Source organism: Arvicola amphibius, chromosome 6, assembly GCF_903992535.2.
Source record: "Arvicola amphibius chromosome 6, mArvAmp1.2, whole genome shotgun sequence".
In the NCBI taxonomy this organism is placed as follows: domain Eukaryota; kingdom Metazoa; phylum Chordata; class Mammalia; order Rodentia; family Cricetidae; genus Arvicola; species Arvicola amphibius.
Window position 1 is genome coordinate 93,289,362 of NC_052052.2, and position 6,427 is coordinate 93,295,788.

Consider the following 6,427-nt stretch of genomic DNA (forward strand, 5'->3'; position numbering starts at 1 on the left):
AATCATTTAATCCTTCACAATCCAGGGTTTCTCCATCCTTAAACTGAGGACAATAATAACCCCGGAGCATGGTGGTACAGAATGAAAAGAAATCTTACATTGTTTCAGCATTTAGCATAAAGCCCAAGATAAAGAAATTGCTAGTAAGTGGTGGTCACTGTGTTTAGTACTTGGAAAAGATTTATATTGTGTTAGTAATGATGCCATTTAGCCTGGTTCCACACTTCAAGGGGGACAGATGAACCCAGTTCTGTGGTCACTCATCTTCCAAGGTTCCCTCTAGAGCTGCCACATTTGTAATTGAAGAAATCATGCCAGGCCCACCCAGGCAATGGGTTCAAGCTATCTCTGTCTTCTTCAGATGAGCTGAGAAGTCCAGCATCTAAGTGGACCAATCCTGATGAGCTTCTGTGTGGAAGACCATGGCAAAGAGGAGCTGCAGGAGGCCATGCCTCTAGAAGTCTCTACTCTTCTGTCCTTTGGCATGTCACATAGTATGGGAAATATCAAGAGGATGCTGGCCTTCCCATAGCCGCAGGACCACATGGCACTGCAGAAAGACAAGAAGCCTAAGAAGTTGACCTGGAGGTTTGGACCTCACTCATTCAGTGGAAGATGGAATTTTTGATTCTGGAAACTTCAAACAGTTTCTCCAGAAGAAGGTTAAAGTCAATGGGAAAACTGGAAATCTTAGAAATGTTGTTCACATTGAACGCTTGAAGAATAAAATCACAGTTGTTTCTGAGAAACAGTTCTCTAAAACGTATTTGAAATATCTTACCAAGAAATACCTTAAGAATAATCTCCGTGATTGGCTTCGTGTGGTTGCATCCGACAAGAAGACCTATGAACTTCGCTATTTCCAGATTAGTCAGGATGAAAATGACTCAGAGTCTGAAGATTAGTTGGCCTTTGTATGCTTTAAAGAAAAACTAAAATTGGACTTTTTCAGCAAATAAAAACCATTGCACTATTAAAAAAAAAGAGGATGCTGTCTTTCAGATTAGGTACTTAAATCATTTTTTTCATTAACTAAGAAATTTTATAAATTTTAAAAAATGCCAACATACCCATGAAGAATCCTACAATTCTGTTAACCCTTTGGGGAACAGTGTAGTAGACCAACTGGCCCTCCAAAAGTTACTGATTGGCAGGGACAGATGTGCAGAGGATATCCGTGATGGTAACAGCTTTCCCAGCCTGCTCTAGATAACCAAGTGCAATGACAACATACAGAATGTCAACCCTGCACAGTGAATCAATACAACTCTTCTTGAGCAGCCATATTTATTTATAATACGTGTTTTGTCCTTAAGTACTGACTTAGATGATTTGTTTTGATTTTGTGCACATCATAAGACTGATTGGAGGCAGGTATCCAAGCATGCGGTCCTCTCTGATCCAGCATCATCACGGAAGGGGCTGTTGGAACTGCCTGGCAGCCATTTCAGCATTTTGTCCAGATGTGAGATAGGAAAGCAGATGCAGGACTCCCAGACTATCTTATTACTTTAAAGGAACTATTCCAGGCTTCCCCTACTCACCAGATCATCTTAATTTCTAGACTCACCAAATGATTTTGATTTTTAAAAAATTTAAATCAAAGTGTTTCTACTTATAAAGAAAGACAAATTCAGTTGGCACCAAGTTATTCTACCCAACAGAAATCCAACTCAGTTCTGGACTCCTCTCCATTCTACATGCCCCTCCATTGCTCATTCAGTCTACAAATATTTATTGAGCAAATATTTATTTGCAGATAAATATTGAACAAAATATTATCTTTTAAGCTATATAAGATACTGTGAACTAAAGTTAAGTGGGTCATCAACCCTTCGCTCAGTGGGGCTGTTCAATTCAAGTTTCCCTAATACCTCCCAGGCTCCTGTAGGTAAGTTAGAGCCTATATGTTAATTGCTTTCTTCATTGTGACCAAAGACCCAATAGAAGCAGCTCAAAAGAAGAAAGTATCATAGGGTTCAAAGTTTCAGGTATGTCCATCAATTGTGGTGGGGAGGGCACGACAGAGCAGAGCAGCTCACTCCGTATCATGGCAGCCAGGAAATAGGGGTGAACAGGAAGAAACCAGGAAGTCAAGAATAGGCCCTAACAACACACCCCTAAGTGACATGTGCTCTTTCCAATTAGCCCTCATGTCCTATCATTAATCAACACCCTCATATTCTGGATCCATGAAGGGTTAACCTACTTATCAAGACACAGCCCTTGTGATGTAACGGTCTCTGAAATGCCATCCCAGACACACTCAGGCGTGCTTTGTTAATCTCCCAGGAGCGTTTCCAGATCACCAAACTGACAATCATGCTTATCCAGCACACCCCAAGACATCAATTCAAACCAAACGTAAAAGAAAAAACAGGTTCTGAAAAATTAAATCTTTACTGTTTATACATATTAACTCAAAGATCTCCCTCTTGAGTGGAAACATCTAAAAGTCTGAAGCATTAAATAATTTGTTCTCTGAATCCTGGCAAAGATCAGAATGAAGATGACCTAATCCCAGCCAGGGGGAGGGCAGTGTCCTCACACAGAGAAGCAGCCAGCCTGGTAGGTAACTAATGAGGCTGGGGATGTCTACAGATGTGTCCTCAAGCCCAACACTGTCATAAAGGGAGCTCAGAGCACACTGGCCACTACCCTAGTAGAGGGGAAGGCCAACTCCAGCCTGCTGATACAGAGAACTTTAAAATAACCTCTACTGAAAAAGAAGGGTGGCCAGGACAGGTTCTCAAGATAAACGAGGTGGTAGTGTATCTAGGAGAGAGAATGAGCTGGGCAAATAGATGATGTGAGACACTGGCTGCGGCATATTAAAATATTAAAAGAGGAGCCCACACACAAAAAAAAAAAAAAAGCTGGAATTGGTCGTGACACCTTTTTAAGACTTGTATTATGTTGGGTGCACAGTCAAGTCTAGAGGAAAGGTGAGTACTCTGGCCATGATACTTGGAAGTGTCAAATGTTTGCTGGAGTCTGAGTCCACTTCTGAGTTCCATACTTAGAGGGACACAAAGGACTTGGAGAACATTGTATCTCTAAATTCAACCTGAGTCACAAAAAAAATGACACCTATGTAAAACAACAAAAAGTGAGGGATTAGCCTGGCGGTGGTGGCGCACGCCTTTAATCCCAGCACTCGGGAGGCAGAGGCAGGCAGATCTCTGAGTTTGAGGCCAGCCTGCTCTACAAGAGCTAGTTCCAGGACAGGCTCTAGGAACTACAGGGAAACCCTGTCTCAAAAAACCAAAAAAAAAAAAAAGTGAGGGATTTAGAGTTCTGTTTGAAGATCAAAAAACTGTGAGCTTGGCATCTACACTTGCAAATTCTCTCTCTCTCTCTCTTTCTCTCTCTCTTTTTCCATTCATTCATTCGTGTGTGTGTGTGTGTGTGTGTGTGTGTGTTGGTACATGTGTGTGTTGGTGCCCACACCTACACCTTTATGAGGGTGCCTGAGGCCTGAGGAAAGAATCATGTTTCCATCTCATTCTTTCGAAACACGGTCTCTCCCTGAACCAGAACTTGGAACTCATGTTCCTTTAGCTAGTTTGCCAGTCAACAAGTCCCAACAAACTTCCTGTCTCTGCTCCCCTTGGTGCTAGATTATAAGCTTGTATATGACCTTGCCTGCTTTTTAGGTGGGGGCTGGGATGTCCTAACTACTTAATCCTTTCTCCAGCCTCTACAAGCCCATTGATTAATGTTTGTTCTTGTCTCTCTCCTTTCCCATTAGTGTTCAAACTTTTTAAGGTACAATGTGAATGTTTGGGAATAAATATTAAAAGTGTATAAAATGGCACTTCCACCCTAGTTGAGGCGCATTGACCTCCAGTAGAATCCCCACCCACCCAGGTGAGGCTGTTCTTGACTTGGTTTGTTTTAACATTAGTAGACTAATGATCGGCAGTTTGCTGGACTTCATTCTGTCATGTTTTACTATGTATGTGTGATGCTGAGGATGAAATTAAGGGCTGGAACGTGGAAGGCAAATGTGCTACCGCCAAGCTAAATTCCTAACCCTTTGCAATTTTTATCTTGATCTAGGATGTCACTAAGTCACCAAGGGTAACCTGAGTTCACTGTGTAGCCTAAACGACCCTGAAACTGAGAGCCTCCTGCCTCAGCCTCATGAGTGATTGTGAGGACAGGCTTGTGTCCCCATGACTCTCTTTGTATATGATGCTTAAGGCATTTCCCCACAGATGTTTTCTCCTGTATGTGTTTATAACAGTAATGTTTGGGGCTTCTGGGTTTGCTTCCCAAGTCCTTTTCTGCCATAAAAGGAATCCCTCTCAGCCTTCTCTGCTGCTGAAATGATCCAACCTTACAGAATATTCCAGTCAGGATTTGAGCATAATCCTAAGATTATCAGTACCACCAATCAGCAGGAAGTAGCCTAGAAAACTATGCCCACATTCCCCCAAAAAATGGATTATGGATGTTTGTCTTTGTTTAGTGTGTTGGTTACAAGTTGTTATGGATAATGGGCAGGGAAAAAGCTAAAGAAAGGACAATAGATGCAGGGCCTTGTTTTGAAGAGAAAAGGAGGGGGGGAAGTGCTGTGGGATAGTGCCTTTATACCCTGTAAAGACTGGTCACTCATACTGGTTTATGAAACACTGATTGACCAGTAGCCAGGCACGAAGCCAGGCAGGGTGAACAGACTAAAAGAATTCTGGGAAGAGAAAAGGCAGAGATGAGTCACCAACCAGGCACAGAGGAAGCAAGATGAGAAGGCCTCTCTGAGAAAAGCTACAGGACTGGGCAAGAAAGAAACTTCTGTCTCCTCTTCTCCATTCTCCGGAGTTTCATCCATGCCTCAGAGGTAACTGCCTCCTCTTCATGACACTCCTGCTGTTGCCTTTGTGTGTTATACCATCTGTGATCTGTCCTGAGGCCCCGGGACTCCTATGCCCCTTGATCTCGGTTTCTGTTTCTGCCAATGGCTGCTCTTCTTCCCTGTAAAACTCCTGCTTCTTCAGCTCTGCCCCTGCTCATGTCATCGTCTTTTGTGTGATTCCTGGCCATTCCTTTTCCTGCCACTCATCAGCCTTAGCCCATGGCCTCTGAGCACTGCCACCACCCCCAGGACACCCCTGCACACATGGCCACACACAAGGCGGCAGCCTGAGGTTGCTCAGGTTCTCACCTGAATTGCTCCCTGTACCTCCTCCAGCCACCCATGAGAGCACATGAACTGGGTCCTACTCTTTGTGCCATCCTCACATTCAGGAGTGCTGTTGCTGACCATTCTCTCTGCCCTGCTTCCTCCTCTGCCTGCCTGACTCAGATCCTCCTGCCTAGGGTCATTCCTCAGCCCTGTCAAAACATCAAGGTCATGGTGTTCTGGGATTGTCTCGACTCCCCTTTCCCTGCCTCCCAGCAGATCTCAGAGTTCAGTAACATCACACATAAACCCTTTAACAATACCTGAGGTTCCCTTGCCCTTCATGCTTTTGGTTTCTGGAAGAAAAAAATCTTACCCTTAATAGATCCAACTGTAAGCATCCCACTGTCTCCATTACCCAAAGACAGGCACAGAGTGGCTCTGACTGGTTTCACCATCTGAGCATATATTAAATATAGTTCAGACAATATATATGTTTATATCACATATATATCAATATGTTATATCACATATATATCAACTAATGTAATGGTTCCCTTTAGCTCATGGAAGTATATTCTGTGATATGGCTGCTATCATTCGAACTGTGTCACCTGAAGGTGTATGTGACAAAAGCCTTGCCTCCAGAATGGCATTGCTAGGAGGTGGCAATGGAGATGGAACCTTCAAGAGGTGGGGTATAGGGAATGGCTTTCTGTCAATGGGGCTGTGCCTTTGATGAGAATTGCATAGCCACAGCCATTTCTGTCTCTCTTGCTCTCCCTAGCCACAAAGTGAAATGGTTTTGCTTTGCCACACTCTTCTGCTGCAATGCACAGGCTCACCACAGCCCCTGAAACAAACAATTAGGGTCAATTGGTTGCGGAACAGCTAAAACCTACCTACAAAACTGAGCAAGCTAGCCCTTTCTCCTTACATGCGGATCAGCTCAGGTGTTTGCTATAGCAACAGAAGAGTGGCTTATACAGTAATGAAACTGCCTAGAGATGACTTCCTAGAACACACCCCCGCCACTAAGTGATGTGAGACCACATTATTTGTGTAGCAACTTTGTTTTCTGATTTCCCTAGTATTATATGATCTTACTCCACTGCTGCGCAGTCTGAAATTAAAGGGATACCTGGGTTCCCTTTGCACCATTGGTTTCTCTTGTTTTTTCCACTCTTGCTGATTTGCATCTAAACTTCCTCCTCCCAGATTTCCAGACTCTGATGCAAAGGCCACTGGTGCTTGGAGCTCCGCCAAGTCAGTGTCACACCATCACAGTGGCAGCATTGTCTA

The 6,427-nt window shown here is 43.6% G+C and overlaps 1 pseudogene; it reads left to right on the plus strand.

The window, feature by feature from the left end:
- The first annotated feature begins 544 nt into the window (after positions 1 to 544).
- Positions 545 to 905, plus strand: LOC119817946 (annotated as a pseudogene).
- Positions 906 to 6,427: the final 5,522 nt, after the last annotated feature.